Genomic DNA, 10,789 nt, shown 5'->3' with positions numbered 1-10,789 from the left:
CAGGTGAGCAACTGCAACACTCCAGCTTCCATCATCATCTATGGTCCACCCACTCTCCTTGGGATCCGGCACAGAGGGTTGGGTCTTCAGAGACCGACTCCATATTGCACCCTGATAGTTAGCACGCATTGCATGCATGAAGAGGCAATCCTTAAACGGTGGGAGTTGGTGACGAAGGGTATTCACATCTGTGTGCGGGTAGAATGCACATACATACGGCTTATGAACTCTTACAGTTTCTCAAAAAGCTTATCAGACACATCTCAAGAACATCCAAGCTCACTGAAGGCCTCTTGGTAGGCCTTGTTAGACTTAACTAGCTTCAAGGCACCTATGTATCTTCCCACGACCTGCAAAGGCACTGACTGTGTCACAACCAGTGAAGCCATGCATGCCAAGCAGGGCATCAGAGACACCACTTCAAAGCGATTCGCCTAGCTTCATTATGTCCAAGAACCGGGTCTTATTTTGGGTTCCACATTTTTGATAGATAGGACAGTGAATGTTCTTGTTGAATCCTAAGCATAGCACCAACATATCTGTGTCCTCAGCAGTGATGACAACTGCTTTGTAGCCAGAATCTGCTGCATGGAGAGCATGTAACAGCATGCGAGCGTCAGCTTCTTCTTTGGAAGATTTGAGCTCTGTTACCTCCACCAATTGTTATTTTCTGAGTTTGTAGCGGACTTCATCACACGTAACATACAATGTCTAGTTCTGGAGTTATTCTCTGTTTGGGTCCCTTCCATTCATCAACCAAGAATTTGATAAGGCTTGCTTTGTTCGAGGAACTACAGAGCAGTTTCCTCTATTGTTGGATGTTGTGGCCAGGTGCTATGTTCTTGAACTGAATGCTTGGTGTACCTCTGTTGGTTCTTTCCGCATCTTTTATGGATGTCTCCTTGTAGTTGTCAAAGACAACATCAATGCGTTGGCTCTTGGCTCCTTCATGGAAGACCTTGGCTAGGGCTGATTCTGCCAGCTGTGCGAAAGTCTTCTCATCCTCATTCCCCTACTGCACCAAGCTCATCCCATCGATGATGGTTTTTGATGATTCTGGGATGACGTATGCAGGAGCAACGCTTTTCTCCAGCTCTCTCGCTAGAGCAGCTCTATTGGTCTTGCGCGAAGATCCATCGCCATTGGCGAGGGCCCATGGCAGAGGGCCAAGGGGATGAGCCAAGACATCACTCATGTGAAGCTGTCGGCTCTCAGCCACTAGGATCATGTGGCCAAACAAGTTTCTATCAGCCTTCCAAACTGCTTGCTTGACTTGTCCTAGGATGCATGGCTTTTTTTGGATGTCAGAGAATGTTTTCAGCTTCATTTTTGACATTTCGTCATGGAACTTGTAGTTCCAGCTTCTAGTCATTCTCGTTTGAAAGCTTGTGAGCACCAAGGAGATCTGCTGCTATAGCTGGTGGTGCAACAGTTGCTGTTGACAAGCTGACAACATCTGAGTGGTCTTGACTAAACAGAGTCAGGACATCAGCCTCATCTCTTCTGATCCTAGGCAACTGTAGATCTGGGTGAGTGAGATGTGAATCACCATGACGCACCATGCCCATTAGCTTTCGCAGGTTGTCACTTCGGTACTCTGATGTCATGTAATACTTGGTGACAGCTGCTGGTTTGAGGCTGAACCCCTTTGTTCCACCAGGTGTTTGTGCGTCCTCAATTGTCTGGTCCACAGGAATTCCCCAAAGGGATTCATGCTACCAATCTGGACCGAGAAACCACATTGCAGGAAGTGAGCATGTACTTCAGGTTGGTCAACAGCTAGTCTTGTCATTGATGCCTAGTAGTAGGGCAGGAAACGGGCGTAGTTCAGCTTGTCATGCGCAAAGCACCAAGGAATATGGTGTGGCTATGTTTTGATTGATTAGCAGAAAAAAGAGGTAATGATTATGAATGAAATGAAGGCGATGAAAGTTTTTTGACACTTACCGATTTAATCCAGTGCAGGATGAGCATCTTCAGAAAGGTCCCATAAACGAAGCTCACCTTGCGTGCATGAAATAGCACCCTTTTTAGGCAAAAGTTTCTATCTCCGCATGTTTCTTTGTAAATACATTTTATTTTTTCTTCTGCTGTAAGTAAATGCAGAACTGCACACGATTATGGTCATCCAAATACAACAACGTACATAAGCGTATACAGCGTAACAAAACGTGTGTGAAAAATGTAACTTTATTTTTACAACATTTGATTTATGCAAATAATTTACAAATAATCTGGTTAATGAACAAAATTATATCACTGTTAAGATGATATTACCACATCTGCAATTTTGTGAAATTTCGCTAAAGCGCTTAGCAGTGAAAACGGTAATATAGCTCAAAATATGAAAAGCTGCTTTTGTGCAAGGGTTATATATATGAATCGATTTATATCAATCCGACAAACAGCTTAGTATAGGTAAAGTTTTACGCCCTGAGATGGTACCAATATGTGGTCTTGCCCATGGACTTAAGCCTACAAATCAAACTCTAAAAGTGCCTAGGAAAGGTGCCTCGATGCAACATTTAACCCACCTTGGGCAATAGGTTACCCCTAACCAACCAAAAGGAAAGGAGATGTTTGCAACCCATAATCCTTTACTGCGTTAATATTTAAAGCAACAGGCCACCGACAAAGTTTAGCGACTCTAAGCGAAGACGCATGAGAGACGTGGTGAAGAAGAGAAGATAAAGAAATAAAACGTCAACTTCACATTTAAGAAAGACTACTGGGGGTAGTTAATTTCAACATCAACATAAGTTTAGCCTCTTTTTCCCACGTGAATTGGGATTTGAGTGGCTTAACATATTCCCGTCGGCCAAGTAGTTCCAACAGTAATTCTCACTGTTGGTAACAACCTGATTGAGATAAGAACTCATGGATCGAAAGAACGCTTTTTTGCTGGACCCGATGACATTTTCGAACAAAGGTTCAGGAAAGGTTGCATAAAGGTTAGGAGATTTGACTTCCCGAATTTAGATAAAACGAGTCTTACCATCTGCCACTGAGAGACCACCAGTCCAAAGACAATGCTTCTCTGTACACTACTGCCCCCCCCCCCCCCCCCCACCCCCCCCCCCCCCCCCCCAATTAGTTGGGTGTCCCCGTACAAATATGTCAGTTGTACGGGGACACCGTACACAGTTGGTAATAGGACTATCTGCTAGGCTGTGATGTGACCTCACTAAGCAGGGGTATATAGTTTAGGATTATAAACAATAGACTCAATACAATGTAGAACAATTCCTTATCAGAGCTACTTGCCCTATAATTTACTAGAGTACAACATTTACCATGATAAGAAAAGGCCAAATGGCTAAATGTCCCCTTAATGTCCCCAATAAATAGTAACATCTATTTCTTTGATAAATGGAATGCTAAACGCAATGCTTAAGATATGTCCCCCTTTTTCATTTCATAAATCTGGTCACCTTATTATGAAGCAGGGGCGGTTCCTTAAGCTACGGCCACACCAAGCGCGTTACGCGCGTGGTGTGGCCGTACCTTTAGAGGAGGCAACGGAGGCCAAGCCTCCTTGTGATTTAAAAAAATGTAATAAAGATTTACGTGATGATGAAATTATTATTAAAAAATCTATACTTTTAAAAATTGTCTGTGCAATGTGTTTATTACTGAATAATTACATGAAAATGTTGAAAAAAAGAGTATGCTAGGGAGGGAGGGAGGAAAAGAGGCCAAAACTCTCCTTTGCCGCGTTTGAGAATAAAAAATAACCAATCACAATTCAGTTTCACTGTTGCGACTTGCGAGGTAAATGATCCATACCATGTTAAACATAGGAAAGGTGGCCAGCCGCGTCTACGCCTTGCAACTGTAACACTGCTGAAATTGGACGACAGCATCTGTCAATCCAATCTCCTGAGCCAATTGGATGCAGTCAGCAGCCAACAGGCATCTACCCCCTTTACCGTCCTCTCAACATCCCTACTTTTATGCATAGGGGTACCACAACGCCAGAAATCCTCCTGCTTGGTGACTAACATTAAGGGAGTGAAACTCCCGGCTGGTGTCACCTATTGCTTTTCCAATGGCAAGACTGGTGATTTTATTAACCTTGTCCCCAAACTGCTTGAACACCATAAGTCAGTAAAAACTGTCATCATTCACACTGGGTCAAATGATCTTATGGATAGAAATTCTGAAAGACTGCATGATGAATTTGAGGAACTTGTTTTAAAATTGAATCCTTGGGAAAGCAGTGCATTTTATCAGGTCCCATCCCCTCTCCCTTCAGGAGAAATGAACATTTCAGTCGTCTCTTTGGAATGCATCAGTGGCTCTGTCATTTTTGTCTAGCAGCTGGTTATAATTTTCTTTCTAACTTCGACTCTTTCTGGACTAGACATAACCTCTTTGATACAGACAGGCTCCATCTCAGCATAGAGGGAACCAGGCTGCTCACCTCAAACTTGCTGAAGCATATAGCACATGGCATCTGACATAGGGCCCAGCCTGACCCTCCCCTGTTACCTTCGTGTACCACTCAACCCCATCAGTATGAGGGTCTTGCTGATCTCTCTCCTCCGAACATTGGAACAATTCCCGTTTTGGTGAGGCCTAGGATGACACGTGTGCACACTTTTCTCAGTGCTAACGTCTCAAACCAGACACCTGCTCCACCATTGGGCCCATCTTCACCTACTCCGGCCATCATGACAGCGCAGTCTCTCATCCCTGTAGTGATTGTAGTGACTGGCCAAACCTTGGCAAAAAGGGATTGTAAACGCTTCCCTCCCCGCGGGTCTGACCAATGCAACCTACAGCCTGTCTCCAAGCAATCTCAGTCTACCACAGACAGTAAAGTTTGCGCTGTGGAATGTTAGATCCCTTACCAAGAAGTCCTTTTTAATTAATGATCTTATTAGTACAAATAATCTTGACTTCCTGTTTTTAACTGAAACCTGGCTAACCTGACTCAGTCAACCATAACATCACTCTCATTGAATCCGCCCCACCAAATTATCTTTTCCTGAGCGTCAACCGTGAAAATAGGCGAGGTGGGGGGATAGCTACAATTTTTAAAGACTCCTTTCACTGTAAACTGTCAACCTATGGTCAGTATGATTCTTTTGAATATTTATGTGGTATTGTTAGGTGTTGTCCTAAGATTCTGCTGTTGACCATCTATAGACCTCCAAATCTATCAGTTGTTATGTTTCTAGAAGAATTCTGTGAATTATTATCTGAAATCTGTGTTCCTTTTGACAGCATTATTATATCTGGTGATTTCAATCTTCACATAGATAAATTTGACAATCCTCACTCAAGAGATTTCTGGCTCTACTTGACACTTTTAATTTGACACAACATGTACAGGGCCCTACTCATTCTCAGGGTCACACACTCGACTTAGTCATCACTAAAGGTGTGACTGTCTCTTTAGACATTAAGGAACTGGGTGTCTCTGACCACAGATGCATTTTCTTTAATGCCTGTCTGCCTGCCTATAGCAAAACCACCTCTTTGGTCACTTCTAAAAGACTACTTAATGACAGTACTAGTGCTCTTTTTGAGCAAGCACTCTTAAAGGTCACTAACCCATTAGAACAGACAGCAGATGGCCTACTAGATTATTTTAACTTGGTTATGACTCAGATAATGGATGAAATTGCTCCATATAAGGTCAAAGCATTATCTGGTAAACAGAAGGCACCGTGGATGAAGAACCCACTGGTCACTTCACAAAAAAGGGAATGTAGGAGAACAGAAAGGAAATGGCGCAAATCTCACCTCAATTGTGACTACAAAGTCCACAAAGAAATGCTCTATAAATACAACTCAGTAATTAAGACAGCAAGGCAATCCTACTTCTCTAACATTATCAACAGTAAAATAAACAATACAAGGGCTCTTTTCTCTACTATTGACAAGCTAACAGACCCCTCTTCTCAGCTTATACCCGAATTTTTCTCTATTGAAAAATTTAATGAATTTGCAACATTTTTCATTCAGAAAGTTAGCAACATAAGGAACCAAATAATCTCCAAACCATATGTTGCTATACGTGCTGAAATGCCAACTAGTAAGGATGATGCTACAACCCTGTCTCACTTCAACTCCATTAACTCTGACACTCTGGAGAAAACTGTGCGAAGTCTAAGTTCCTCTACATCTGAGTTAGATGTCTTACCAACAAAGTTCTTCAAAACTATTTTCCACCTCATCTCAGCCGATATTCTTCAAATAATTAACACCTCCTTACAGACTGGAATCTTTCCCAAGTCCCTGAAAACAGCTGTGGTGAAGCCTCTCCTTAAAAAGGCCAGTCTTGACGCATCAGCACCCAGCAACTATAGGCCCATATCAAACTTACCCTTCATAGGTAAGGTATTAGAAAAGGTAGTTTTTACCCAAGTTTCTGCCTTTCTGACTGCGACTTGCTGCTTTGACCTCTACCAATCAGGTTTTAGAGAACATCACAGCACTGAAACAGCCCTCATAAAGGTAGTAAATGACATTTGCACAAACAACGATGCAGGTAAAACCACAGTCCTTATGCTTTTAGATCTTAGTGCAGCTTTCGATACTGTTGACCACCATATTCTCTTACATAGACTGGAACACTGGGTGGGCCTCTCTGGAACTGTTCTTAGCTGGTTGAGGTCTTATCTAGAAAATATAAGTTTTTACGTCGCTATTGGGAATTTTAAGTCAGAACCTATGCCCTTATCCTGTGGCGTCCCTCAGGGATCGATTCTCGGCCCTCTTCTGTTTAACTTATACATGCTCCCCCTTGGCGCGCTCATCAAACAGCATTCCATCTCTTATCACTCCTATGCTGATGATACCCAAATCTATCTGTCTTTATCTCCTGATGATCTCTCCCCCATGGACTCTCTCTATCAGTGTTTCACTGATATCAACACCTGGATGTCCCAAAATTTCTTACAGCTAAACACTGAAAAAACAGAGGTTATAACTTTTGGTAAGGAGAACCAAAGAAATAAGCTTGCTGCTCAACTTAATACAAAGGGTTTCAAGGCAGTTGATTCTGTTAGAAACCTAGGAGTGATTCTTGACAGTGACCTAACTTTTAGCAGCCACATCAAGTCAGTCACTAAATCTGCCTTTTATCACTTAAAAAATATTTCTAAACTGAAAAAATTTTTCATATGTCGACCAAGAAAAACGTATTCATGCCTTTATTACTAGTAGGGTCGACTACTGCAATGGTCTTTTCACCGGCCTACCTCAAAAAACAATTAAACACCTTCAAATTATTCAAACGCTGCAGCCAGGTTACTTACACAAACAAAGAAAAGAGATCATATAACACCTGTACTAAGGTTCCTACACTGGTTACCAGTATCATTTAGAATTGATTTTAAAGTTTTATTACTTGCTTTTAAATGTCTTCAAAACCAGGGACCCCTTTATCGTAAAAATATGCTACCAGATCTCTTAGATCTGGAGAGCTTCTTATGCTGGTTCAACCCTCTGCCCGTACTGTAGAGTAAGGGTTGTTGTTGAAAACGCTTTTGGCCGGCTTAAAGGAAGGTGGCGGTGCCTCCTGAAAAGGAACGACTCTGATCTCCAACTGGTGAAGTCTATGGTCATGACTTGCTGTGCTCTGCACAACCTTTGTGAAAATCATGGAGAGACTTATGAGACAGAGTTGGATGTACAACCAGCAGAGCCTGGGGTGGCAGTGGCACAGGATGTAGAGGGCATCAATGTACGGGAGGGTCTAATGCAGTTCTTGTTGGCGAATAATTAACGTTAATGTTAGAATACATTTTGAATTTGCCATGTAGGTATACACTTCACATTTTGTATGTTGTGAGAACATTAAACTTTTGTACTTTTCATACGTCTCCACTTTTGTGGAGGCCCAATCTCACCTTTTAGCACCTTTTAGCATTGGTTCAGTTCCTTTATTTCTGGGGTGTCAAACCCATTTTTAGCACGGCCAGATGAGCATTATGTTTTTCCTCAGAGGGCCGCCATGCCTCGTCTACATGCGTGACCACAAACTATCTGGTTTCTGGCCATATCAATCACAGTCCCAATACGTCTGTGTTATAACTTCCTCACCACTTCATCTCGTCTTCCTTTCCTGTTGCTAAACGGTTCAGTTTTGCACCTCATAGTTGAGTTCAATAGTGACATGCCGTGCATGCAGACCTGCCTGTGCTGTGTTGCTGAATTGCAATTATTATTTTGGGAATCATTAAAACTGATTTCAAGCAGGCCACAGAGCTGCAATTATCATTCAAGCGTTTGGGATCAGGCCTACGGCGACACATTAGTGCCATAATTCACTAATGTGATAAAAGATGCATTCGGGCGTATTATATTATTCCACACGCGTATATATTAACTGCGAGCGCGCAAATGATCTCTGCGAGCGCAAAACAGCCTCTCGCGCTCGCAATTACCTCAGCGCGCACAAAACAGCCTCTCGCGCGCGCAAATTACCTCAGCGGGCGCAAAACCTCTCGCGAAAGTATGGCAAGCCATCCCCGCCAGAAAACGGCATCATTTAGACGCGTATCAACTTCATTACGCCGTAAAAAACGCCGTAAAATGTAGAAAGACGCCGGAAAATACGCCGTCATGCGCAAAAAAGCGCCGCTTTTACACCGCAATTGAGCCTTTCAAGAGCGCGCGTAAAAAGCGCCGTTTTGAACATCAAACCGCACGTAAAATACGGCGCTTTTGTGCACATCACAACGCCGTAAAATACGGCGTTTCTCTAGTATGCTAATAATCTCCGCCCTTCTTTTCTCTCAGCCAATGCATTTTAAGTGTTTGCGCCCAATCGCTGAACAAGACAAGCAGACCAAATCAGTTCAACACAGATCTCCTCTCATTTGGCGTTAGTTGTAGCGTCATCTATAGATATATATATTAGTAAATGCAGTTTCAACGTTGTGATAACTGTGGGCCAATCGATAGAGACGTTTGCTATGTAGGGAAGAGGTTGTCGGATCGAATCCATTTATTGTCAGATTTGTGCTTTTGTCAGATGGTCACGCTTTTATGATCGCAATGCTTTATAGTCCGCAAGCCAGACCTCCTGTGTTATAAGTTCCAAATTCAGTGCCTTTTTAGTCAGCCAGCCAGATCATCTAGGTGTCTTGTTACACGCTTTATAAGTTAATTATATTTAAATTATTACAGCCATGGAGCCTTTATTTTCGCAGAGTTATCGTAACATCCTCTCTTGTTCAATCGATATAAATACACAGTGGAAAGGAGTGAGAGGGAGCCGTAGAGAGAGACACTGATGAACTGGGGAGCCATGCTCTAACAACGTTCAGAGGCTTGTAAACAGTCTACTGAGTCTGACACGGTGCTTAAATGGGCTCTGGAGACGCAGGAATGTTGTTGGATTCAACTATTTGTGCATGGAAGCAAAAAAATATCTCCCATCAAGGCCAACAGCAGAGTAGCCTACGAAAAGAATAGACTGATATGAATGCTTCAAATATTAAAACCCGATTGATTAGGCCTATACCGACATAATATCAGTCCTAATCCTGAACGCACCGTGCGTACATTTTTCACGGCATTTTCCCCCAGACAGACAGACAGACAGACAGACAGACAGACAGACAGACAGACAGACAGACAGACACTTTATTTATCCAAAACTAACTTTCATAATCCAGCAGGTTACACTATACAATAACTCTTACACAAATACAGACAGCCTATACAGTAGGCTAATACAGCGCCCACCTCAGCAAAAGGTAAAATGTAAAAAGAAGATATAAGCTACATTTAAAATACAGATGCTGTAGCCTACATAAAAATACAGATGCCACATGAAATATGAAAATAGGATGCAATGTATAAATATGCAAAACTAGGATATAACTAGGCTATAATGAGAATACTCGGTTACAGCTGTGCAATGACTATCCAAAATTAAATTAGTTTTATGGAAATATTTTTGTCTATGGAATGATCTTGTCACTTTACTGCCACACATTGTGTGTGTCAGTAAAGTGATAGAATATAGGAGGTAGGAGAATCCGTGTATGGTTCGTTCTTTGAATATTCCGATTTAAAACAAAATCAGAAAAAACAATTAACAGGATTGTTTTTATTTTTTTCTGATTTGGTTTTGAAACTGAAAAAGGGCAAAAGGAATAAACAAATTAACGGCATTTGTGTTTCTGTGTTTTGTGTGTTGGTTTTTTAAACCCGAAACAGAAAAACAAAAATAGATAGGCCTACATGCATAGTTATAGGCTACACCAGAAGGCAGAACGCAGCGAAGAAAAAAGAGCCAACCACCTTAAACAGCAATAGACTGTCTAATTATATTTAGCCTTAGTTATGGCCGCACTTGAACCTCATGGTGATTTTATTCGTGAACTAGGCTATTTGACACTGGAAAGACACACGACGCGATCAGTATACCGCTCTAAAGCAATCTAGTGCCCCGAAGTGCTCCATTATGACGGTGAGGAGCTTCTGTGTGGAGCACAACCTTAAAAGAAGAATTCTAGTATCCGATTTAGTTTCAGATAGTCCACTCGCAGACTGGTCGCCGGCTCCCATGGGAAACAATAAAGCTGGCCATTGTAGAATGCGAGAGACTCGATGGAACGTTTGAAACGTCTTTATATGTTTTTTATTCATCTCATCTCATCTCATCTTCGTCCGCTTATCCGGGGTCGGGTCGCGGGGGGAGCAGCTCAAGCAGGGGGCTCCAGACTTCCCTTTCCCGGGCCACAGGTGTTGACAGCTCTGACAGGGGGATCCCAGAGCGTTGCCCGGAGCATGTGAGATATAAATCTCGCACCCCTATCCTGGG

This window comes from Gadus chalcogrammus, chromosome 1 (genome assembly GCF_026213295.1).
Source record: "Gadus chalcogrammus isolate NIFS_2021 chromosome 1, NIFS_Gcha_1.0, whole genome shotgun sequence".
Lineage (NCBI taxonomy): Eukaryota > Metazoa > Chordata > Actinopteri > Gadiformes > Gadidae > Gadus > Gadus chalcogrammus.
Note: the sequence above shows the minus strand (reverse complement) of the source record.